Source organism: Rousettus aegyptiacus, unplaced genomic scaffold (assembly GCF_014176215.1).
Source record: "Rousettus aegyptiacus isolate mRouAeg1 unplaced genomic scaffold, mRouAeg1.p scaffold_m13_p_9, whole genome shotgun sequence".
Taxonomy (NCBI): Eukaryota; Metazoa; Chordata; class Mammalia; order Chiroptera; family Pteropodidae; genus Rousettus; species Rousettus aegyptiacus.
In genome coordinates this window covers 24,733,512-24,760,514 of record NW_023416312.1, presented here as the reverse complement: position 1 = coordinate 24,760,514, position 27,003 = coordinate 24,733,512, and the positions used below count along the sequence as shown (strand labels likewise).

The following is a 27,003-nucleotide window of genomic DNA, read 5'->3' as shown; positions in this document are numbered from 1 at the left end:
GAGGGGAAAGGCAGACCGGGTAAAGGGGGTCAAATATGTGGTGACAGAAATCTAATTATGGGTGGTGAACACACAGTGTAAATATATATATGCCTGTTAAAAAAAAAAATCCTTTGATTATTTTCACTATATTTTAAATTTCATATAATTTGAAAATAACAGCCTTAAGATAATTCACATGCCATACATCTAATTTAATGCATACAATTCAATTGTTTTTGGTTTATTCAGAGTTGTACAGCTATCACAATTTTAGAACATTTTCATCACCCCAAAAAGAAACCCAACACCTATTATCAGTCGCTCTCCATTCCTTCCTCAGATCTAGCCCCCATCTATTTTTTTTTTTTTTTGTCTTTATAGATTTGCCTATTCTGGAAATTTCATATAAATGCTATACAATATGGAGTCTTTTGTAACTGACTTTTCACTTAGGATAACTGTTTGCAAGAGTCATTCAAGTTTTATGTATATTAGTTTCCTTTTCAATTACAGCTGACATTCACTATTACTTTAGTTTTGTGTGTACAGCACAGTGGTTAAACATTTCTATCATTTATGAAGTGATCCCCTGTTAAAGTCTAGTATCCACCTGGCACCGTGTTTTACAATGTTATTGACTGTATTCCCTATGCTGCACTTTACATCCTTTACATGACTATGTTGTAACTACCAATTTCTACTTAAGCCCTTCACCTTTTTCACCCAGTCCCAAAACCCCTCCCATTTGGCAACCATCAGTTTGTTCCCTGTATCTATGACTGTTTTGTTCATTTATTTCTCCCTTTATATTCCAGATATAAGTGAAATCACGTGGTATTTGTCTTTCTCTGACTTATTTCACTTAGCATTACCCTCTAGGTCCATTCGTAATGATGCAAATGTTAAGATTTCACTTTTATGACCAAGTAATATTCCACTGTGTATATGAATGTAATCTTTATCGAATCATAAATAACTGCAGTGAATGTAGGGGTGCATATATTTTTTCAAACTAGTCTTTTGGCTTCCTTCAGATAAATACTCAGAAGTGGAATTACTGGGTCATAAGATAATTCCATCTTTAATTTTTTGAGGAACCTACACAGTTTTCCATAGTGGCTGCACTAATTTGCAATTCTACCAACAGTGCACGAGAGTTCTCTTTTCTACATATCGTCACCAACACTTGATGTTTCTTGACTTATTGATGATAGCCATTCTCCATTCTGATAGGTGTGAGGTGATATCTCATTGTTCTAATTTGTATTTCTCTGAACATTAGTCATGTTGAGCATTTTTTTATGTGCATTGGCCATCTGTATGTTCTCTAGAGAAATGTCTACTTAGGTTCTCTGCCCACTTTTTAACTAGATTTTGTTCTTCATGTTGTTGTATGAGTTCTTTATACATTTTGGATATTAACCCCTTATCAGATGTATCATTGGCAAAAATCTTCTCCCATTCAGTAGGTTGTCTTTTTGTTTTCGCCGTTTCCTCTCCTGAGCAAAAACTTTTCAGTTTGATGCAGTCCCATCTGTTTTTTGTTTCCCTTCCCAGAGATATGTAAAAAAATTATTACTAAGAGCAACGTTAGTTTGCTGCCTATGTTTTCTTCTAGAAGTTTTATGGTTTCAAGTCTTAAAGTCTCTAACCTATTTTGTGTTTATTCTGGTATATTCTGTAAGAAGGTGGTACAGTTTCGTTTTTTTGCATGTATCTGTCCAGTTTTCTCAGCAATATTTATTGAATAGTCTGTCTCAACCCCAGTGTATATTCTTGCCACTTGTGTCAAAGATTAAATGACCGCATAGTCATAGATTTATTTCTGGGCTCTCTAGTCTGTTCCACTGGTCATTTTTATCCCAGTACCATGCTGTTTTAAGGACTATAACCTTGTACTATAGTTTGTTATCAGGTATTGTGAAACCTCCAATTTTGTTCTCAAGATTGCCATGGATATTCAGGGTCTTCTATGGTTCTATACAGATTTTAAGATATGCTCTAGTTCTGTGAAAAATGTCATTGGTATTTTGATAGGGATTTCACTGAATCTATAAATTGTTTTGGATAGTATGGACATTTTTAACGATAATTCTCCCCATCCAAGAGCACAATATACACTTTCATTTGGACTTGAAATTTTTTGAAATAGTTTAAGAAGTTTAGGTGTTAATTATTCTTTGAATATTTGGCAAAATTCCTCTGTGAAATTATCCAGTTCAAAACTTTAGTTTTTTGATTCCTGATTTGATTGTTAGTAATATTCAGTCTGTTCAGATTTTCTATTTTTGATTCTGTCTTGGATAACGTTTCCAGAAATTTATCTATTTCTTTCAGATTGTCCAATTTGTTGGCATAATTGTTCATAGTATTTTCTTATAATCTCTTGCATTTCTATGGTCTAAGTTGTGACTTCTCTTTCATTTATTTTGGTCCACTCTTTCGTCTTGATGGGTCTGGTTAAAGGTTTATCAATTTTATCTTTTCAAAAAATCAGCTTAGTTTCACCATTGAGTTTTTAAGACTATTTTATTTCTACTCTGATCTATAAAATTTCCTTTCTTCTCACTCTGGACTTTGTTATTCTTTTTCTACTTCCTTTATGTGCAAAGTTTAGAATGTTTGAGATTTTCCTTGTTTTGCTGTGTCCCACAGATTTTGGGCCGTTTTTCATTTTCATTTGTTTCAAGGTATCTTTTGGTTTCTTCCTTGATTTTTGTTAACTTATTGTTTAGTAACATGTTATTAATCTCCACGTGATTGTTTTTCCATTTTTTTCTTGTAATTTATCTCGTTTCATACCAATGGGGTCAGAGAGGACCCTTGGTATGATTTAAATCTTAAATTTACTGACACTTGTTTTGTGGCCTAACATATGGTCCAATTTGAAAAATGTTCTATGTGTACTTGAAAAAAATGTACATTCTGCTTTGGGGTGAAATACTCTAAAAATATCTAACCTATCTGGCCTAAAGTGTCACTTAAGGCTACCTACCATTTCCCTGTTTTCTCTTTTCCATTGTTGTCAATGGAGTGTAAAAATTCACTACTATAACTGACTGTATTATTACTGTTGATCTCTCCCTTTATGTTGGTCAATATTTGCTTTATACATTTAGGTGGATCCTATGTTGGGGTGCATACATATTTACAAGGGTTATATCCTCTTGCTGGATTGATTCCTTTATTATGAAATGGTCTTCTTTGTTCATTATAGGCTTTGTTTTAAAGCCTATTTTGTCTGATATAAGTATCGCTACCCCAGATTTTCTTCCATTTTGTCACATGAAATAAATACCTTTTCCCTTTATTTTCTTTCAGTCTGTCTTTCAATCTGAAGTGGGTCTCTTGTAGACAGCACATATATGGTCTTGTTTTCTTATCCATTCACCCATCCTGTCTTTTGATTGGAACATTTAATCTATTTACATTTAACATGATTATTAACAGGTGTGTAGTTATTGCCATTTTTATTACTCACATTTATGTTCTTCACCACCCTCCCTTCTTCCTTTTAATGAAGGCCCTTTAACATTTCTTGTAATACTGGTTTGGTGGTGATGAACTCCTTTGGCTTTTTCTTGACTGGGAAGCTCTTCATGTCTCCTACAATTTTAAATGATAGACTTGCTGGGTAGAATAGTTAGAGTAGTCTTGGTTGTATTGTAGGGCCTTGCTTTTATCATTTTGACTATTTCATGCCAATTCCCTTTGGTGTGAAAAGTTTCCATTGAGAAATCAGCTGACAGTCTTAGGGGAACTCCCTTTAAGTAGTTAACTGCTTTTCTCTTGCTGCGTTTAAGATTCTCTTTGTCCCCAATCTTGTCTGATCTCATAAGCTAAGCACGGTCAAGCCTTGTTAGTACTTGGACGGAAGGCCACTTAGGAAGACCAGGTGTTGTAGTGTTGTAGGTGTGAAATATAAAAAAAAATTAAAAATAAAGGATTGTAAGATGATAATCTGCGAGGTCAACCAAGGGTTGCCTCGCCTAAAAAAAAAAAAAACAACTTTGTCTTTGACCTTTGCCATTTGAATTATGATGTGTGTTCGTGTGGGCCTTTTGGGGTTCATCTTGTTTGGGACTATGTGCTTCCTTTACTTGTATGTCTATTTCTTTCACTAGGTTAGGGGAACTTTCAGTCATTTCTTCAAATAGGTTCTCAATGCCTTCCTTGCTCTCTTCTTCTTCTTCTTCTGGTACCCCAATGATGCAAATGTTGTTTCACGTGATGTTGTCCTAGAGGTTCTTTAAAACTATTCTCACTTTTTAAATCTTTTTTCTTTTTACTGTTCTGATTGGGTGTCTTCTGTCTTTCAAACAGCTGCTTCAAACCTGTTTCATCTAATCTGCTATTGATTCCTTGTAGTGTATTCTTCATTTTAGTTATTGTATTTTTCATTTCTGACTTGTCATTTTTTATGGTTTCTATGTCATTTTTTATGCTTACTATCTCTTTATTGAAGTTCTAAGTTCCTTGAGCATCCTTCTAACCAGTGTTTTGAATTCTGTATCTGGCAGATTTCTTGCCTTTGTTTCATTCTTTTAGTTCCTTTTCCTGGGGTTCTCTCCTGTTAATTGCTGTTAGCCTGTGAGTGGGTGGAATTGACCCTCAAGCTGTGACTGGCCACGACCACAGTGTATGAGCTGCTGTGCGAGGGCTGGCTCCACAGAGTGGGAATTGCCCCAGTGGGCTCTGGTATCTGCTAAGACCAACCCTTTGGTTATGCTGCTATGAGGCTATTCAGGTGGTGCTCTATTGTGATCTGAAGCTAGTTACCGAGACATGTGTTCTGAGGCCTCTTGGGAGGGGCTCTGGTGCAGGCCAAGGCCAGCCACTGCCTATAACTGGACTGGAGCAAATTGGTAGGAACTATAAAGTGATCCGTGGTTGGAAGCTGCCTATGCTGGACCTGGAGGCGCGTGGGAGGCCATGCTGTGAACTGAAGCTGGCTGCCATCGGTACACGGCCTGGGGCAGAGCTCAACAAAAGGCTCAAGGCACTCCAAGGTGAGTTGTTTGTTGCCAGCAGCTGTCAGGCTCAATGAGGAAAGAGTTCTAGGCAGTATGTGAGTTGGATGAGGTGGGTCTCAGGGAGTCACTAGGGTGGAGCAAATGCTGTTCACCAGATTAATGCCGATTATAATTTGGCACCAGTGATGAACCTAGAGTCACTCAGCAAAAGGCACAGGACATACTGAGGTCTGCAGACTGTAGAGTTGCCCAAGAAAAACTGCAGCACACGCCAATGCCAGCTGCTCACTGCTGAAAGAACTTCATATATGTGCTACACATTAGCTACTGTTGAGAAGTTTACAATGTAGAAAAAGAGTATCTAAGAACTATGTTAAGAACCTATAATTTACAATAGAGGACAATGTGAGCACCAAGGAAGAACATCTAAATTAGACTAGAATATATGAAACATTTGAAATACTGTCTGCGATTTGCTTTAAAATGAGAGGGTACGTTAAAAAGAATAGCCATTAATTAAAGCTAGTTGACGGGAGTTTACTTACATCTTTGTGCGTCCAATTCTTCCTTAGTAAAAAGTTTGGAAAAGGAGAGAAGTAACTTAAATGAAGGCAGAGTATCTACAAAAATTTCTGAGAACATTTGAGTCGTATCTTAAAAGGATACAGATGAGTAGTAGGCTAAGTTCGAGCCTGTAAGGACTGAGGAGAAAAGGTATAAGAAACAGTATAGAATAGTCTAATGCAGTCAATGTTAATAGTGTAGTTCAGAATCAGACCAGCAGCAATAACCTCAAGTACCACTGAGTGGTATGCATAACCTCATATCTCTGGCATTAGGAGCTAAATGTTAATGAAGAACATTTGGCCTATTCAAAAAGCTCGCCAATGATTAAAACATATGCAATCTTACCAAAAAAAATCAGATAGTCTTAAGAGTATTCAAGTGTTATCTTTTCCTTGCCCATTCCTTAAAACATGTTTATATAGGTGAAATCTAGTTCAATAATTAAAAACAGGGTAAAAAAAATATATATGAAAAAGATAACTTGTTTGTCTTGGTGACGCTATTGAACACCTACTCTGTGTCAGACCCTGAAAATAGAATCAGTCTAGCCTCACCACCACAAAAAGCAGGATAGCCAAGTAAATTCTTTAAAATGCATTTCACAGAGTGAATTTCACACAAAAAATAGCTAAACTTAGACATTTATTGTGATGCATAAAAAAAGCCCTGAACAATGGAACAGATGCAAAATTGAATAAACTTTTTCTTTTGACTTTCAATAATTTTTTTTAACCTTTTGACTCCCCTTCACTCATTTCTTCCACCCATCCTACCCCCTCTGTATCTATGATCTAGGGTTTTGTTTTGTTTTTGATTCCACATATAAGAAGGACCATGGGGGTATTTGTCTTTTTCTGACTTACTTTACTTAGTATAATGCCCTTGAGGTCCATTTATGTTGTCAAAAATGGCAAGATTTCATTCTTTTTAATGGCTGAATTATATTCATATTTATACACACACACAATTTTGTTACCTATTCATCCACTGATGGACACTTAGGTTGTTTAAGTCTTCGCTATTGTAAATAGTGGTGCAATGAACAAGAGGGTGCACATATCTTTTCAAGTTAGTGTTTTGACTTTCTTTAGTTAAATACCAAGAAGTGGAATTGCTGGGTCATAAGGTAGTTCTATCTGATTTTCTGAGGAATCTCCATACTGTTTTTTCCACAGTGGCTAAACCAATTTACATTTCCACCAATAGTACACAAGAGTTCCCTTTTCTCTGCATCCTCATCAATACTTATTTCTTGCCTTCCTGGTTTATAGTCAAAGGCCATATTTTAGTCTGAAGTACTGAATCTCTCAAGAGCAAGTATCTTTTCAGACATATTCTAAAAACCAAACATGCATACCTTTTAAAATTAACAGGGTGTTTAACCTCCCTTTTGTCACTAATAGATTTTCATTTTTAAAAATCTTATTTGAGAATCCTCTCAACTGGTGATTCTGAACTACAAGACTTCAAGCTGTCTACTAGCCAAACTTCAGATTTTATAGGTAGGAGTTAAACAGCCAAAAGACCAATAAATGTATGAAAAGGTTCTAAACATCAACAGATACAAGCAAATGAATATTTAAACCCCAATTAGATATTCCTAAATCTCCATCAATATGGTTAAAGTTAAAAGGACTGACAATACTGTGTTGGTAAGGAAGAGCAATGTGAACAAGCTGGTGGGATTTTATACTGGTACAACCAATTATTTGGGAAATCTGGTTGGCAGTATTTACTAAAGCTAAATGCGCACAGATCCTATGACCCAGCAACTTCTGGGTGTGTGCCAAAAGATGACCAAAAGACAAGTACTAAAGTAATCACAGCAACACTCTATAATTAGTGAAAACACTATAAACAATCCAGTGTCCACCAACAGTAGAATGGATAAATAAACCATGGTATATTTCATATAATGACTACACAGCAATGAAAAAGAAATTAATCAATCGTGTGTTAGGCAAAAGAGGCAAGACTCATGAGTGCATATTGTATTATCCCATTTATGTGAAGTTCAAAAACAGACATAACTAATTTGCTTAAAGATAGAGGTCAGAATACTGTGGGGTGTTTTTTGGAGGAATTGGGGAGATAAGAGGCACATGCGGAGACTTCTGGGATGCTGGAAATGTTCTGTATATTGGCTCAATGGTAGTTATACAGATGCATACATTTGTAAAAATTTAGCAAACTACACACTTAAGACTTTGTATCTCAATCAAAAACTTTAGCAAAAATTTAAATTTTCCTGTAAGTGGCCTGATGATCTCTGAAAATTGTTCACTATTCACTTGACCCTGAAAACCCCACAAAATGAAACAAATCAAGAGGTTCAAATCGTTGTTTTTCTTTTAAGAACATCTGTGAAACACCCAGGCCATCAAGATATGCACATCTGAAAAGCCACCAAATATCTGAAGGATGTTACTTTACAGAAACCATATGTGCCATTCCGTCGTTAAAATGGTGGCACTGATAGATATGTCCAGGCCAAACAGTGAGGCTGGACACAGGGTTGGTGGCCCGCAAAGAGTGAATTTTTGCTGCATGTGCTTAAAAATGCAGAGTAATGCTGAACTTAAGGGTTTAGATGTAGGTTCTCTGGTCACTGAGCATATCCAGGTGAACAAAGCTTCCAAGATGTGGCGCAGAACTCACAGAGCTTATGGGCATATTAACCCTTATATGAGCTCTCCCTGCCACACTGAGATGATGCTTATTGAAAAAGAGCAAGTTGTTCCTAAATCACAAGAGGACGTTGCAAAGAAGAAAAAGATATCCCAGAAGAAACAAAAATTTATGGCCTGGGAATAAATTCAGCAAATGCTAATAAAAATTTCTTTAAAATGGTAAAAGTTTATAGTAAGTGAGGCTCTCAAAAGATAGTGCCAGACTTCCCTTAGGAGTCTCTAAGTGTGGTCCACTAAGACCCTTTCAGGAGATCAAAGAGATTAAAATTGATTTCATAATAAGGTGACATTATTTGCCATTTTGTCATTCTCTCTCAAGTGTATAGTGGAGTTCTTCCAAAGGCTACATGATGTATTATATGGCAACAAATTGAAGGAAGCGGACAGAGAACCCAGCTGTCTTCTATTAAGTCAGATGAGATATTTGCAAAAATGTAAATGACACTCTTCTCATTAATTTTTGTTCTAGAAAAGCCATTTTTCATAAAAATATTATTTACATTAACATGTAATAGGTTTTGTTACTTCTAAATGTATAAATTTGTAAATGTGTTTTAATTTCTAATACGGTAAATACCATTGGATATAACCCCACATAAACGAAAATTCTTTTAAGGTTCCCGATAATTACAAAGGAGTCCTGAGACCAGTCAGTTTGAGAATAAGTGACCAAATGATGACACATTCAATTATATTATCCGTCCCTTATTTGTCAATCCAACTACTCATAAACCTATCAACTTTTTAACCTTTCTTATTTTCCTTCAGTACTTGAAAATTTCTCTTCTCCAGACTCGTTTCTCCCATATCTTTCCCATATCTCTAGGGAGAAAGATAAAAATTCTTAACTTAAAAAAAAAGTAGCTTAAAGTCATCTCTTCTCCAACACCTTGGTTTTACTGATAAAAGGTCCCAACAGGTAAGTTATGTGACTCACAGAGAGCAGGATAACTGGAACTAAAATGCAGCCCTTCTAATTCAAAGTCCTGTACTCTTCCACTGACTACACCATTTTCATTGAAAATACAGATGCTGTTTAAAAAACACCCTCCCCAAATAGGAGCCAGTGGAATACTTGCAACTGTTTGTGCATCAATCTATTTTTAAAGCTGTAAAATAACACCTACACAAACCATGGAGAGTAGTAGATGTAAAACAGTACACCTTTGAAGGCCCCCAAACCTTGCTCAACAGTTAATACTCTCCAGAGGCCAAATTCTAGTCCCTTATATTTGGGGTGAGTAGGTGTGGTAAAAAAGGCATATACTTTGATAATCCACTGCTTAAGTAACAGGCACATTGGGAAAATAGTCATGTGCCACTTAACGACAGGGATATGTTCTGAGAAAGGCATCATTAGATGATTTCTTTGTTATTAGAACATCACAGAGTGTACTTACACAAACTCAGATGGCACAGTCACCTACACATTAGGGTATATGGTGTAGCCTACTGCTCCTAGGCTACAAGCCTGCACAGCTTGCTACCATCCAAAACAACAAGAGATTATTAGATCAAGCATAAAAGAAACTGGTGCAATCAAGAGACTTGGTAAACATGAGATATAATAGGCTGCCATCATAACATGACAAGCTGTTTTACGGCAAACTCTTTTGTAAAAAGAGTATACTCTGAAGTAATAATAAAAAGTATAGTAAATACATAAACCAGTAACACTTGTTTATCATCAAGTACTATATACTATACATATCTGTGCTATACTTTTACATGCCTGGCAGCAGATTTGTTTAAACCACTATCACCACAAACAAGTGAGTACTGCACTTCAACTTTACAATTGCTATGACATCACTAGGAAACAGGAATCTTTCAGCTCCATTATAATCTTATGGGCCACCGTGATAGATCCAAAGAACATCATGTGACACATGACTGTATCATCGTTCTATAACTCAGATTCCTCTCCCTCAATGACCTTTCAACAGAGCTGGACAGAAGCTCTCAGTGGGGAGAGGGAATTGGAGATGAGGAAAGAAAGAGCTGAAAGAGAAGGGGAAGACAATAAAGGTATTTCTGTTTTCAGTTCAGTACTTCATTCAGCAACAGAGAAGGAAAAGCCAAATTAGCAGGAACCCCTCATACAAGGGGAATCCCAAGTATCTCATTCCTTTTACTTCATTCTCTAAACAATTCTCTTACATCTCAGTCAAACTGTTAAAAATACTGTCTCAATTCCCCCACTACCCCAAACTCTCCTCTAACATGTCCACCATACCATCAGAATTATCTTCCGAAAAACAAGCACAAATTTAATCACGTCTTTTCCCTTAAACTGGAAGGCCCATCTCATTACCTAAAAAACAAGTACCCTAACATGGCACTTATTCCTTGTGACCTAGCCTCAAACTACCTTTCTAGTTTCATCTCCCATAATCACTTCCCTCCCAATATCACCAGTGTTCCTTCTATATTCTAGTACTAGTTTTCCTCTGAAAACATACTTTTACATTACCATTCCTCCATTTCAATTAGTATTTCTCAAATTTTGCCCCAGGGCACACCTGGTAACATCTGGAGACATTTTTAGTTGTCACAACTGCAGCAAAGGGGTACTACTGGCATTTTGTGGGTTAAGACAGGAAGGAAAAGGACAGCACCCCACAATAAAACTATCTGGCCCAAACTGTCAATAGTGTTGAGGTTAAAAACCATGATATCAAATTGCTCCCTCTGCCAGAAGTCCCTGCTCTAATTCATCGGGTCACCAAAATAGTATACCTTCGAAAACCAGCAAACCTCACTCGATCTCAAACTATGATTTATCTATACTACTCCATTTTTCACACCTCTGTTTAATATAGTACTTATCACACTATAAACAACTGAATGGCCCACTAGACATTAGAGCCTAGAAAGTAAAGACTAATCATCTTTATATACCCTTGTGCTAGAATGGTATTAAGTGAATGTATTCAATTGTTATGATAGCAATCACCCGGTCCAAATCCTTTATTTTACAATTTCACTGAGGTTAAATAACTTGCTCACTAATTGGCAGAGTAGTTCCTTACAACTGTAACCCAGGCCATTTGAGATTAAAGCTCTTTACTACCTACTACACTTTATCAGACTGAGGAAGGTTCTGACCACACACAAATGACAATTCAGACTTGGGGACTATCAGCTGAGCCCTAAGGAAACTTCTTAGAGCCATCTTCTCCAGGAGCTGTTTCTGAATTTAAAAACAAACAAACAAAAAGCTGTAGAATGAGTTAAGCCTAAAAGAAAAGCATAGAAAAAATGCTATTGAAGTTCAGAGAATATAATAAAGACCATTTCCAACTGGAAAAAATCAGAAAATACTTTAAGACACTGTATATTAGTCATAAAGGAGCGATGGAGCTCCAAGAGTAAAGCCATGGAAATAGGACAGGCTGGAGCACCCATTCAACTATGTGTAGTTTGATTACATGGGAGAACAAGCAATAACCTTGGAAACTTAGATGGAAATATGTCAAAACAACCTCTTTTGGGTAGAACTGGCATGGTAAGAGTTTTGAGCACTATTTGGGGAGAGAGCAGGAAGAGATAAGAATGTGATTCTGTGGTTGTGTAGATGAATGGAAGCCAAAGAATCTTTCCATGATTCTCCTTTCACTGACATGATTCTTCTTCCCATGATGAACTGAGAATAATTGAGGTAATCCTCAAGTAGGACTAATTTGAGACAGCTAACATATATATAGCTCAGATAATGATATCCACTATCAGACAGAGCATACACCTGCAGGCACTACATGAAGTTCCTTCGCCAACCCTTGGTCTGGACCCACAATCCCTCTCACCCTAGCTCAGCAAGCTCCAAGTCAAAATCTCAAGAACTTTGGATAATTGACTAATATGTATCTACAAAGGACACACTATATGAGTAAATAAGATTTTCTGTAGTCATTTCCACAAGTCTCGGCAAACATTGTATCTAAGCAGTACCCTCCTTTCATAGATAACATATTCCTAAAATTGTAACAGTAATCAAATACTTCAAAGCCAAACAACAGACTCACATATTTCTAGGGGTTTTTCCAACTCTCAGAGTCAGACTGCAGGCAAGTATTCTAAAATCCCTAATTACACTTCATCTTTCAAATAAGCTTTATTACACATTTGCCACACCTAAATTTCCTATTTCATTCTAATTATTTCATTCACCACTGAACAAAGTCAACCAGCATAACCAATGAGAACAATCTAACCCAGTAAGGTTAAAGATTCATATCCCTAATCACTTCCCTGTCTCAGAGATATTAAATTTGAGACCTCTAGCTGATGCATTTGTTTTCCACTCATTTTTACAAAGGAGCAAAAACTGAACTTGCAAATTAACTCACAAGACACTATTGTACAAATACATCGAACTGCTAAAAACAGAATTGTTCTCAGTCAGGCAATACCACCTTGCAATAAAAAGAAGCACCTTCTGTATGGACAGAAGCCTGACTTGACTTATGGGATGGAGGAGGTTCAGGGATGTTACATATATTTTATTAACGTGGGGAGACTATACAAGTCAAATATATCACAACTGAGGATTAGCTAACATTTTTCAATGGGAAAGGGTACAGAAACAGGAAGCAAAGCTCATCACGAAGTTCTTTTAAGAGATCGTCACTCTCCATACACACAATTGTAATATGTACTGTTATCTCATTTCCCAGTCCACAACACAATAAAATGGGAGGAAACTAAGACTGAAACCACAACTGACAACAGTGAAAATAACCACTGAAAAAAATGGCCGTTAAAAAAATTAACTCAAAAAAACCTGGAGCCTTTTAGAGTACATGAACCATCCTATAAATCTCAGTAGCCACTGAAGATGAAAATAGATGCATAAAAAACAGGCCAAAGAACAATTAAATTATGTTCATGATGTTATTGGCACTAGCAAAAAAAAAAAAGGAAGCCCCTAAAAAAATATATACTAAAGAAACAAAGTTATCAGAAGTAGGAAAGCATTGGGAGTGTATGGAGAATTGAGAAAATCAAGTAAATGGAGGACGAGGGAAGAAAACAGTGGGAAATTAAGTTGGAAAGTTATATTAAAATCAACTTCAGATGAGAATATTGAGCAGTATTTACAAAAGCAGTATCTAAAAAAGGAGCTGGGGAAGGAGGACGGACATGAAAACAGTGTCTCTACTAAGCAGAATGAACAAATGGCACATACTTAAGTCCTGAGCAAGGAATAAGGAGAGGTAGAGGACGTGACTTGGTAAATTCATTATGTAACTGATGAGAACCTTCTCATTCAACCGACATCTAATAATACTGTTTCAACATGATAGAATTATCAGAGGGGGGGTTTGTGTATTTTGCTTTTGCTCCAAAACTTAACAGAACACATTAATTTCATAATCAAATAAAAATTACAAAAAGGATATAACTACTTTAGAAAGCTTTCCATCAAATAATAAACTGATTTAAGTATTTAAAAGTAAGCTTTGGAGTTCTGATTTCTATATACAGAACATTATCCCTTAAGACATGAAATACTTTGATAATGCCTCTTTCCAATTTACTTTCCTCCAACTGAATATCAAACACGACTGCCCTGTCTTCAAAATGATATTGTCTAAGGCTCTAGCTCTAAAAGGTTTGTGGAAATTGATTTTTTTTTTTTACTATTACTATCTTGTAATTTCTTTAAATTTGTTTTTCATTTACAATTGGCATTTAATATTGCATTAGTTTCAGGTATATAGTATAATGGTTAGACATTTACATGGAAATTGATTTTAGAAGTCACTCTTGTATATATAGCAGGGACAGTTCTGTTTTGCTCACCTTGTATCCTTGTTACCTGGTATAATGCCTAGCATATAACAGGCATTTAACATACAATTGTTCAATTTAAAATAAAGTACAAACTTAAAAAAAAAATTTTTTTAATAAGACAAAATGGTAAGCCTGAAGTAGGATACGCTAAAGTTGATCTCCACACCAGTTAACTCCCAGGGTTGTTCCATACTTTGGGAACTTATTAGAAATGTATATTGTCAAGCCAGTCAAATGCTGGGGGCAGGGTCCAGCAATGTTTTAACAAGCCCTCCAGGTCTGAGAACCACTACTCTAAAACCAGGGCTAGCAAATTATAGTAACAGACCAAATCCAGCCTCCTATTTATATAGCCCACAAGCTGAGAATGATTTTCACACAGGAATATTTACGTCGATTTGATGGCAAAGAACACTAAACCCTGATTAAGCAAAATGCTATAATATCAGCCCCCCAAAATTCTAGTCTTATTAGACCTGACTTGCAAACTGTACTGCATTATCATATCTTGAATTTCATCAATAGAAAATTTACCTAATATCCTTGATTTATTTTGCTTCTTACTGTACAAAGCCCAAAATATTTATGACCCAGTTCTTTACAGCAAGTTTGCTGATCCCCGCTCTGAACTCAAGAGGTGTTATCAAGAAGAGTAACCCAATCTTTCTATACTACCTTAATCAGAAACAAAAAACTATTAGGTAGAGTATGGGTCTAATGCCATACAATAACTTCCACACTCTCTGCTGTCAAAGTTAACTGAGTAGACTTACTTAAAAATTCTAAATAGTTCAGACAAAAGACCAGAAAAGAGATAAAACCAAAAACCTCAACTTACAACTCTCAATAAACCACCAAAGTCAATAGAAAGGTAATGGGCATCAATAGGATAGGAAAGGGAGAAAAGTCAAATATTCCTTTCTTCTTAAATTTTCTTTTTCCAATTTTTTGTTTGTTTTAATGGGCTTAGTGGGCAACACAAACCTCCTGAAATTGTATAAAGAACTGCAACATATATTTGTAAATTTGCATTTATCAAAGCTATACACAGCCCACTTTATTTAGCCATGGACTTTAGATCTGGAATAAAAGACCGCTGTATCTTGGAATGTTTTTTGGCAATTAAAAATAAAAATTATTTTTGTATTCATTTTTTAATTTTTCAATTAGTTGACATTATATTAGTTTCAGGTGTACAGCACAGTAGGTAGACATTTTATATTATTTACAAAGTGAACTCCCCTATTAGTTTAGTATCCACCTGGTACTATAGTTACTATAGTATTACTAATTATATTCCCTATGCTGTACTTTACATTCCCAGGACTACTTTTTAACTACCAAGTTGCACTTCTTAATCCCTTTATCTTTTTCACTCAGTCTCCCCAACCTAAATTAAATTCTTTCCTTCCCACTACACAGGCTCTGCAGCTGAGGCTCAAAATCACCCCCAGAAAAACAATTTCTCTGATAATAGTTAGCCAACATGAGTCTAAAAGTCTTGAAAGCTTATATGATCGATTAAAGAAAGGATAAACTGAAAGGGGCGGTAATATACTAATTTTGTACAAGCAGTTCCAGGTATTGGAATCAAATATTCCCTCAGATTTTACCATTCAGGCAGTTACTGTAAATATACTATGTGCTCTGTAATACACAAAAGATAAAGGACAGAATCTATGACCTCATTATCCATTACCAGAGAGAGATTAAGTGTGAATTTTCTGAGAGTGACTACAAAGATAAATGGGATTTAAGAATTTACTAATTAATGTGACTCGCTGAATATGGAAATAGCTTCATGAAGCAGCATGTTATCTTAGTCAAGTTACTTCACCTCTTTGAACCATGTTCATCATCTGAAAACCAGAGTCTGACTAGATCTAAGACACCTTTCAGGATTATTAGGTCAAGTTAAGTAACTAAGTAATGAAGAGAATTAGCCAAAAAAAAGGGGGTGGGGGAAAAAAAATCAAACCAAGAATATGGTAAACTATCTATCCAACAAATAATTATTGAATGTCTATGTGCCAGACACTTTCTAGGTGCTACGAATGTATCAGTGGACTTACGGTCTTGAGTCTAACCAGAAGGATACCATGAACCTAAAAAAAATTGGAGGATGAAAATAATCAAATCATCTGGGGGGGGAGCGGAGAGAAAAAACACAAAGTGTAAAGATAAATGACAGAACATTAATTAATACAAAAAAGAAATGGCAAGAGAAAGGTGTGACACCAGAGTATATAAGTTCTGGCCCAAATTAAAATCATCATTAAGTACAGGGATTCCTGAAGCCAGTATCAAAGAATTCTAAAAGAATCTATTTCCACTGTACCTGATATTTGGATTCACTGAAGACTGGAGCTTGGAATGAAATTCTATTTAATTATTTAAAGAAACTGAAAGGTAAAAGGAAAATTCCATAACCAGGTACATTTCTTATACCAACTTAATTCAGTCTCCTATGAGGCACAATAATGACAAAATTAGAGCTAGGACAACTTTAGAGATTAGCTAGTCCAATGCCCTTCACTTCATATTACATAAGCTTCTAGATAAGCCTGACACATGGCAGATACTCAATAAATATTTGTTGAATGGATAAAAAACAAAAAACAGAAAAAAACTAATGCCTTAATAGATTATTAGAGCTGGAACCATAACTCTAGGATGCTTAGTAAGAAGTAACGAATATATTTTATATATGCATACGTACATAGTGTGTGCGCACATGCACACACACATAAAATTCTATGTGGAATCCCAGTCTCTTCCAACTATTTATCCAACGTCTGAAACAATTCGCCACGTATGTGTCTGGAATTTTTGGCAGCGTGACTGACAAAACTAAACTCAAGCAAGAATATTACTGCCTAATGGTAGGACACAAACTCAGAAGAGTCTCAGATCTTTCCCTAAAACAAACTGGGGCGGGGGGGGGGGGGGGGGGATAACCGTACATGAGTCATCTCGAGTTTGTTTTAATGCCGTTCCCACCCCAAACCTACTCAATTATAATCTGAAGAGTAAGACCTAGGCAAATACATTTTTAAAAAGCTCCACAGGTGATTCTGATACACAGCTGACATAGAAAATCAGTTTCCCCACCTCTCTCAATACAGAACTTAGCACAATGTACCAGGGGAACTAAGAGAAATAAACAATAAAGGTGTTCTTGCTATTTCATTTATTCCATAATATTATCAAACAATACTACAAAAATGCAAAACAAAACCTAGTTCAGAAAACTTTGTGAAAATTACACTGATATTAAACTAGGCTAAGTGAAACTCAGAATTCTCGTATTGAAATAATAGAAGTTCAAGGCACTAAATATTCACTTATGGGATGATTTAAATAAATTACTGGAAGACAAATGCCTGGATCTTTTAAGAATGTTAAGTTGCCTAACATTATTTTAGTCATCAACACACAACTAAGCTATCAACCTGAACATGTTGGGAGACATATGGAAGGGAAAGAACCAATTTGCTGCAAAACTTTAGCATCTCCCTTGGCCAACCAAGGTATTTCCCAAATTGCAGGCTACTGTCATGTTTTTATTAAAATTTTTAATCAAAAGCTACTCTGGTACAGGAAACAACCCAAAAATTCTAAGTGTTTTTTAAAAATTATAATCAATATTATTTCATTAACGTGGCACAGTAGTGCTGGTTGAGACTGACAGACCTCAGTCCATCATCTGTATAATGGAGATAATAGTATCTACTTAAGTTAATAAATGGAAAATATTTAATTTATATTAACATAGTGCTGGCACATAATGCTCAATAAATTACGGTAATGTTGATAACCGGAAGGAGTTGAGGGGAAAAAAATCCATCTTATTTATCCCTTTGAAAATTCAATAAGAACATGCTAATAGCAATAATGCAGTGGTTTTCAACCCTGACTGAACGAGAGATAACCCAGTGCTTTAAAGCATACCTTTACCCAGGCCCCATAACAAATCAATGCATCAGTCTCTGGGAGTGGGACCCAGGCATCAGTATTTTTTTAACCATCCCTGCAAGTGATTCTAATGTGCAGTCAGGAATGAGGTCCAATGCATTAAACCCTTTCCCAAATACTAATGTTAAAGCTTATGTTAAAATGTGACAATTTAGCAATAAATACAATAGCTTTTAAATGCACAGCTTCTAAAAGAACCAAATGGAAACTAAATTCCTGCTGAAAAAAATTTTTTTGCAAGATTCAGAAAACATATCAGCAAGAGGGTAAATATAATTCAGGCTATTATAAAGCATTCTTTTAAAATTAAAAATAAAATTAACTAGCTCTATAACCACAGAATAAGATTTCCCCAAGTAATTACTCCAAACACATCCCTATTTATTTAAAACAACTTTCTTTAACCTGATTTAAATGAAGACTGAATTTAATATTAAAGTTCTGAAACTGAAGTATAAAACTTTTAGTTTTCAAATTGACCTTATGAAATAAAAAAGCTAAATGAATGCCTGCTTCTGTCCAATTAATCAAAATCAAATTCATGACTAGCAAATTCATAATCGTTTCAAAATCTGTAAGAATATTATTAATACCATGTCAAAGAAAATATATCTTTGGGGATATCTCCACGAAATCTCTCATCTTCTTGAGATGTCAGAAAACTTATTTCAAGACCCTAGAAGAAAAAAGATCCAAAGTAAATCCTACTTGAACATTCCATTGATAAAACGAGAGAACTATGGAACATTAACAAGAGACCCCAATAATTTAGTGAAAGGTAAAATCTGCCCTTCAAAGTTACTTTCTGAAGAATTTAGATTTTCACATGTACTTGCTCTTGCTGTTACCTAATTCCTCCAGAAACGTCCCCCCTCAGAAACTGCCATGCTCAGCAAACAAAAGAATATTAAAATAACACATTAAGAATTAAAAGTTAAATGTTCACATGAAAAGGACAAGGAAAAAAAATCGTATAAGTCCAAAAGTCTGTATTTAATTAGACAGAGCAAAACATAATACCCTACCAAACATTTTGAGTTCACCCTTGGTACACCAATTCCGAATACTTCTGGTTTTCACTCTATCCAAACACTGGCTAGAAGTATGACAAGGGACATGAGTTTTAAATGGTGACATGTGTGTCAAATTATTTAATACATAAATGTTAAAGAACTTGGAAGGCATTTACTGAAACCAAAATGGCAGCCCACTGAAATCATTAGACCAGTGAGATCTAAAGGAGAGCGGGTAGTCTATTTTTATAAAGTCCAAGTGTACGGATTAAGAAAGCCAAGCTAGTCATGGTTAACCAGTCCTTACCATATAATCACTAAGATCAGATAATGAGCTCCAAGAGAGTTAAGTACCTGCCGAGAAGTTTCCTAATCGTTGCACCCCAAAATTTTCCCTCAGAAGATACACAAACATTATGTAGATTTAGGGGACTCATGGAGTTCCAGGAAAGAATGCTAAAAATATTTCCCTCCCCCCAAAATAATGCATGAATATTTAATCTACAACTCCCTCATTGAAATTGAAAGACAACCTGAAAGTACACACACCTGTAAACTGAACAGTGGACAATCCAATTAACGTTATAACTGGAACTTTCAAGATATAATACGCTTAATTTAAGTAGGTGCTATGGGAAATCTGAAGAAATTATCGGGTAAGTTCCAGTCGCCACCGAAATCCATACAAATATTACAAATCGTGTATACACCTGCTCCACAGCTTCTTAACTTAATTATTCACAATGAATGAAAAATAAACCATTTATCAACCCTGAAGCCTCACATCAAAAGAATCTGAAGGTTTTGTCATTAACAAACTCGCACATACTACTATTTCTGGTATAAACGGTTAAAAATAGAAAGGTGGTGGGGGGTCCAAACAAGCTTGGAAGAGATTTCTGCATCAAAACACCGTTCACGGCTTTGGCCCTCAGCAAGTGAAGGCGTGCGAAGGAGGTGGAGGAGGCCGATAACCGGGCTCTGGCTCGCAGACCAAGGGGCTGAGGAGAAGCTGAGGGTTATCGCAGGAGGGTGAGGGGAGGCGGACAAGTCGTCGGGCCTGATAGCCAGGCGTAGCCGAGGCCTAGCTCTACAGCTCCAAATCACTCCACCTCAGTAATGGCGTTTGGTGTCAAGTGGAACGACACTGGTGAGGAGAGCAGCCGCCAGTCCGCGGAACTGCGAGCACCAGGGGCAAGGGCCTCCAGTCCCCGGCGCCGACAGGGCCCCCTGGTGCGGATGCGGGGGCTGCCGGTCGCGCTCGGAGACTCCATCCTCCCACTCGGCCCCAGACAGGACGGGAAAGGGGAGGAGGGGGAGGAACGGAGCCGTCAGCCATTTTCCCTTACAGTCCAAAACACACACACAAGCTCCCGGGACGCCCGCTCCGCGGAGAACCCAGCTCCGCGGCCCGACCCGCGCCGCGCGCGCTAGCCCGGCCCGGGGCCTGGGGAGGGGGACGGGGAAGCCCCCTGCCCGGCCCGCGGCCCCCGAAGGAGGAACCGTGCACACGCACACACCCCTCGCCCTCCTCCCCTCACCGAGGTCCAGCTGTTGGCCCCGGAAAAGCGCGTCGTCCCGGCACGGCTAGCTACTCACCGCACGACACAGGCGTCTTCTCTTCAGAACCAGGGCACGCGGAGGCGGCTCAGTCCCGGGACAAGGCCGACCCGGGATGCATCCCAGGGCCGGGGGGAACAAGCAACAAAGTGTGTCGAGAGGCTGCAGCGGACGTTGAGAACTGGGAAGCTGCACAAGAGCGCAGGAATTTGCAGTTCGCCGCGCCCGCCCTGCAGCAGCAGTGGCCGCCTCCTCCTCAACCGGCGGCGGCCCTCTTCCCCCTTTCTCCCCTCAGGCTGGAGCTCTAGCTGAGCTCAGACGGGCTCCGGGCGGTGCGTTTCTCCTGCGTCACCCCCTCCTCCTCCTCCTCCTCCTCCAGCTCCTCCTCCTGCAGTGGCGGCTTCACCTTCCCCTGGTCGCCTTCTATGCACCCGTTCCGGGCCTGGTCGCCCAACCACGGCTTGCTCCTAGCTCCCGGAGCCAACCCGAACACCGGGCGCTGAGGCGGCCGCCTCCCGCGAGAGAGGCGGCAGCGACGGGCTCCCGCGACGCCTGTGAACTGAACGAAGCAGGGAGGAGCTCGGAGCAGCAGAGGCCCGGACCAGCCGGGTGAGGGGAGGTTGCGGCTCCGGCGGCGACGGAGACTAGCTTCCGCAACCGCGGATGCCCGTCCTCGTCAATATGGCGGATCCGGCAAACCAAAAAAAAAAAAAAAAAAAAAAAACCGCTTGGCCAGTGGCTAAGGCGGTAGCGGCGGCGGCGGCAGCAGCAGTGGCGGCGGAGGCAACAGCGCGGCGGCGCAGACACCCACTAGCCCCAGCACCGCCTAAAGCCCTGAGGTCCCCGCCCCCATCAAGCCCCGCCCTTCACGTGGCCCGCCCCTCGGCCCTCCTCCTCCCTTCCCCCTCTCGCTCAGCTGCTCCCTCAGCTCCTCCTCCACCCCGGGCCGTCGAGCCAGGGAGAGTGGCGCGTGCCGCCGGGAGAGCAAAGCAAGCGAGACGCTTGGAACCCGGAAAGCTAGGGTGGGGGAGGGGAAGACAATGCGGTAAAGATTGTTCAAACAGTACCGTTTCTTCCGGCCCGCCCCTCCAAGGTCGCGCTATGACCAGGAACAGTGTTCCACGGTCCTTGGCTCTGAAGCACTGTATGGGCAGAGGTGGCACAAGGACAGGCAGGAATGGGGAAAGAGAAGCCCGAAAGGATCTGGCATACCACGCCGGTGGAGGAGCCGAGAGATCGAAACTGGGAGGGTGTGTGGCCAGGACAGGGTTAATCGCGCGAGCCGCGGCCGCGTCGCTCAGAGTTTGACTTGGGCCGCTTGTTTTTGTTCCATTGTGAAGCGTGGCCCCGCCGACTAATGCCCGGATGATGACGTCACCGGCCTCCCCCAGTTCCGGGATTGTGGGGGGAGGGGTAGCAGGAAGATGAGATCTCCAGACCACACGTTGGGCGGTCCCACCCGTGGTGCCTGAGGGGCCCGGCGGCGCAGCTGACTCGCGTCACGCGGCCGGTGAACCGGCCGGACCCACGGGGCAGGTACCTTGGGGACAACAGTGTTACGAAGTCCCGAGGGCCTGGCCACCTGCTCCACGTTGATAGGGGGAAGGTGTGGTTATCTCTTGTAGCCGGAGAAGAGGAGTTTCGAGTGGTGGCCTTCCCCCACCCAAAGAAGCCGGTGCTCTGAGCAACTCATTCACTTTATCCTGCAGCATCAGTACCTGAAAACACTAAAGACTCCTAACACCCACCACCCTTTAGCCATAGGAGCCCTTAGAACATTAAAGAAAAAAAATTATGAACTACCACAGATGGCAAGGAACAGCGACTAGGCAGTACTAAATGTATCAAGATCAAGCTTTTTTGTCAAATCATGAGGACAGTTCGGTGTTAGAACCCGGAAGGGCCTTATGAACCCATGATATCCACTATGTCACGGACTATATTCTAAGTTTATATGCCAAAGTGAAGGTTATCAGGCTAATCTCAAATTGATGTGAGTGTTTGGAACTATTCTGTACAGACTAACCTGAATTTTGATGCCCGAATGAACAAAAGAAATGCAGTTCCTAGTTTACCACAGGTTTCTTTTTGCCTTAAAAACGCTGGACACCAAATTGTATGCAAAATCACAGCAAAACCCCACAAAACAAGATTATGTTTTGTATAGAACAGAGTTGGATTTAGTTATGCTATAAGTATGTTAATTTGTAATAAAGCGTTGTTACAATGGAATCCAAACTAGAGTGACAGTGAGAGGACGATATTACTAAATTTTAAAAGTTTGTCTCTATAGCACAAGATTATACAAAGTTTTCACCACAAAAATTATCTAATAAGCTGTCCAGGTCACACACTTCATAGCCCTAATAATTCATAATGTATTTTATCTTGTTTTTATAATTATTTCCATAAATGGCTTGTCCACTAGCTTATGAGCTCCTAGAGAATAAGACACCTCTATCCACGTACACTGTAGGTTTGCTAACTGCATGGTTGTTTTATTTAAGCCTCAGAACCCTGTGTGATAGCCTGAACATATAACTGCTATCGCTGATTTTAAGGAAACAAAGGGTAAGTGATTTGCCCATAATCACTAGACAGAATTGGTAAGTTTTGAACACAGGCCTTCTAACCCTATAAAAAGTGTACCTTTAACAAGACTGTCTTCTCTCACCAATTCTATTCAATATTGTACTTGTAGTTCAAACCAGAGCAAGAAAAAGAACTAAAAGTCATCCAGGTAAGAAAAGAACAATTAAAACTACCTCTATTTGCAGATAACATGATCTGCTATATAGACAATCCTGGGGGTGGCTCTGTAGTGTAGTGGTTAGCACGTCTGCTTTACAAGGTCCTGGGTTCGCATCCCAGGTGGAGCCATGAAGCATACCCCCAGTGTGCCCGGCTCCCCAAGAGCTAGGCGAGTGCGGAGGAGACACCCTGCCTTCAGAGATCCAGTTCTTAAAAAAGAGAGATGGCAAGATCCATAGGTCAGGGGTGGAAGTGTGTGTGGGCGGGGAGTTAAAGAGAGGGGGGAGAAAATCCTGGGGAATTCACTATAAAAAATTTACCAGAGCTAATAAGCGAGTTTAGCAAGGTTGCAGGATATAAAAGCAACGTTAAAAAAATGTATTATATTTTTATATAGAAATCAACAACCTGAAAATGAAATTAAAACAATTCCATTTCGATAGCATCAAAAATAAAATAGTAAATGGAAAATAACAAGTACTGGCAAGGATGTGCAGAAATTAGAACTTTTGTACATTGCTGGTGGGAATGCAAAATGGCGCAGCCACTGTAGAAAACAGTTCAGCAGTTTCTCAGAAAGCTAAACATAAAATCACCATATGACCCAGCAATTCCATCCCTGAGTATGTACCCACAAGAATCGAAAGCGGGGACTCAAACAGATATTTGTCTACCCGTGTTCATAGCAGCATTATTCACAGTTGCCAAACTGTGGAAACAATCCAAATGTTCACCAACAGATAAGTGAAAAAACAAAATGTGGTACACACACACAATGGAATATTAATTAGACTTAAAAAAAGGAATGAAATTCCAATATATGCTACAACATGGATGGACCTTGAAAACATTATGTTAAATGAAAAACCCTGGACACAACTGGTCATATATTATATGATTTCACTTAATGAAGTACCTATAAAAGACACATTCATAGAGCAAGTAGAATAGAGGTTACATGGGGCTGGAGTGAGAAGGGGATGGGGAGTAATCGTTTAACGGGTATGGCATTTTGGGGGGGGAGATGATGAAAAGTTCTGGAAACGGAAAGTGGTGATGGTTACAAAACATTGTCAATGTACTGAAAGCCAATGAATGGTACACGTAAAAATGGTTAAAATGACAAATTTTGTTATGTATGTTTTATCTTAATTTTTAAAAAGTGGGAAAAAATTCAATTTCAAATGGTTTAGCCCATAAATTACACTCCCACTAGCAGTTCTAAGGGGACCTAGTCTATCAAGTCAAACTCACCAGCAACTCACTCCTTCCCATGCTTTGTGGAGCTACCCAGTGTGTACCTTGGCTCCCAGGGTAGGTGTCACCTACTTATAGGACTGCCTGCTTTTGACACCTTCCACTCTCAGTTAATGGGATAGGAAATGAACAGTTCTGAGTTCAAAGAATTGGTTCAATGCCACAGTGCACTTCCTTAAAGTTCATATAGTCCAGTCCTTTCTCCTTATTTCCTATGTTTTGGTTTCTCTTTCCTAACACCTGTCCTTTAGCTTTAAAACTGTAATTTTTTTACTTCCTGGTTCTGCCTTGATGGGGCAAAGGTTTATTTTATCACATTTCCTCATAAAATTTCCCATTGCACTTTTATTTTGCCCCCAAAAAATTCTTGATAAGTATACTCATCATTTACTAGGTCACTTATCTTAACAGAATTTCCTGGATAGGTTGAGATTATTTAATATTTTCAGGGCTACGAACTTCAAAGTTTCATAGACAAGGGGGTAAATGCTTCATACCCATGGAAATGTCCTTCGGGTTAATGGCTAAACTAATATAAAAGAGGAGGAATATGTCTCCTAGAGACACCTTTGTGATTTAAATGGAATGAGGCAAGTCCATAATGATTTAGTATTTTTAATACAACAAAATGATAACTAAGAATCTAAGACTATGGTTTTATTTCATCTTCTTTCATGACAATAGACAGAGGACATAGCTAGGGAGAACAAACTAAAATATAAACGGTCACAGCTGATAATATGCTATTGCTCATGAATATTCTATTGAATTTGGGACACCAGTGCCTTGAACAGACATGCTTAAAAATAGTCTGTGCATCTTGCTCTGGGAGAACCTCTTTGAAATTGACCTATCCCAGCCCAAGGACTTGGACAGAATCCAGGGTATTATTTCACTCCTTTTACTCTAGACTTTTTGGATCTCTTGGGTTTTATTTAAAATTTGAAGGGTTCTGTTTTATATATTTTATGTAAACCACCACAGTGCAAAATAATCTGAGCTTTTTCATTTTTTACGAGCACAGCCTAGTTTATTCCATCTAGGCCTAAGAAGTACACATTTTCCTAGTTGGAGAGTAACAACTATGCTTCCTGGGAAACCTGGCTCTTCCTATCACCAGTTTGTGGCACAGGTGAATTGCCTCAGCAGGATTTAAGAGGTGTTAATTCGGCCTCACTCCTGACACTATGCTAGTTCTAGTAAACTCAGAACTCCTAAACAGTAGTATAGCTCTTCTCCTCTGTCCACGTGTCTGTCCAGAAGAGTCTAAATTTTTCAGGTCCTACCTAGCTAAAACATAAGCCTCATGAGTTAAATGTGGACCTGCAGTCAACCTCATTTTTGCAACCATTTTCACAATCAAAACTGCACTGCACTCACTGACACTGACCACTTGGTAATTCAAGTCAGACATCAATCACATTTTCATTATATTCTCTCTACATGATTGCAGCCTGGTAAAGCTTCAGCTCCATCTTGCTTTCTGTCTTAGTACACCCTATTTCTTCTTGGCCAGCCTAGAAGTTTTGTAAAAAAGCAAAATTTCAACCATCTCTTTCATTTGCTAGAATGTCTTCCAAGTCTACTCCAATTTGCACATATTACTGCATATTCCGGAAAATATGACACTGTTAAACTCTAAGGTTCTGATAACCAATTTCAACTCGTGAGTGGATGGAGGGTGGTCTTTCCCCACAGCACCAACTAACAATTCTCCAACACCAGTGGGTGTCCTACAATTCAACTCAATTTTTACACTATTCATCCAGAGATATTACCAGATTCAACAGATTAAGCATTCAGTTGCACAAGACTGTCCTCCCCTTCAGATGACAATCACAAATCCAGGTTGTCATCTGTGCTTCTGAACTACCAGCTATAGATTGGAAGTTTCAGTGACCACCTTTTGGGTATAATTAAGGGCTCAATCCTACCATACTGTCCCTTCTCCTTTCAAATACAAATTGAAAATCCAAGATGTCACCTATGCTTCTGACCAAATGACTATAAATCAGAGGCTTCCTCAACTCCTAGATCATCCTTAGTAATTAAAGTAGCTTCTCTAAGGCATCTGAAACCAGCACAGGAATGACCAGAGGGCTATTCCACACAGAGCTTTTTAGAATCAAGAGTGGAAGGGCTAGGGATTCAAGTTAAAGATGTGACCCATCCCCTGTGACTCTACTGCACGCTACTGAAGTTTCAAGTTTACTTCCTTCAGGACTTTTAAAACAGAATTCATCTGCTAAGAATACATACATATTCTATAAAAATATGTATTATGATTTATATATTACATGTAATATAATTATATATAATAATGTAACAAAATACTATTTCTCTAAATATATTCTGCAATTCAAATTTTTCACAAATACAAAGAGGCTTTCAACCAAAATTGGTGAGGTTTTCGGTTTTTCATTTTTGTATTCTAAATAT

The 27,003-nt window shown here is 38.6% G+C and overlaps 1 protein-coding gene and 1 pseudogene across 5 annotated transcripts in view; one reads left to right on the top strand and one right to left on the bottom strand.

Moving 5' to 3' along the window:
- The window catches only part of USP9X (ubiquitin specific peptidase 9 X-linked), a 119,584-nt gene extending 98,712 nt beyond the window's left edge, over window positions 1-20,872 (bottom strand). For 2 of the 5 annotated variants that reach the window (XM_036227206.1, XM_036227207.1), the window contains exons 1-2: window positions 20,596-20,868; window positions 18,577-18,659 (exon numbers count right to left, since the gene is read on the bottom strand). The gene's annotated coding sequence lies outside the window, so the exon portion shown is untranslated. Of the gene's footprint in view, window positions 1-18,576; window positions 18,660-20,595 lie in introns of all 5 variants that reach the window. The other 3 variants (XM_036227205.1, XM_016156567.2, XM_016156566.2) reach the window with 3 other exon arrangements.
- LOC107516634 lies at window positions 4,886-19,970 on the top strand (annotated as a pseudogene).
- Window positions 20,873-27,003: the final 6,131 nt, after the last annotated feature.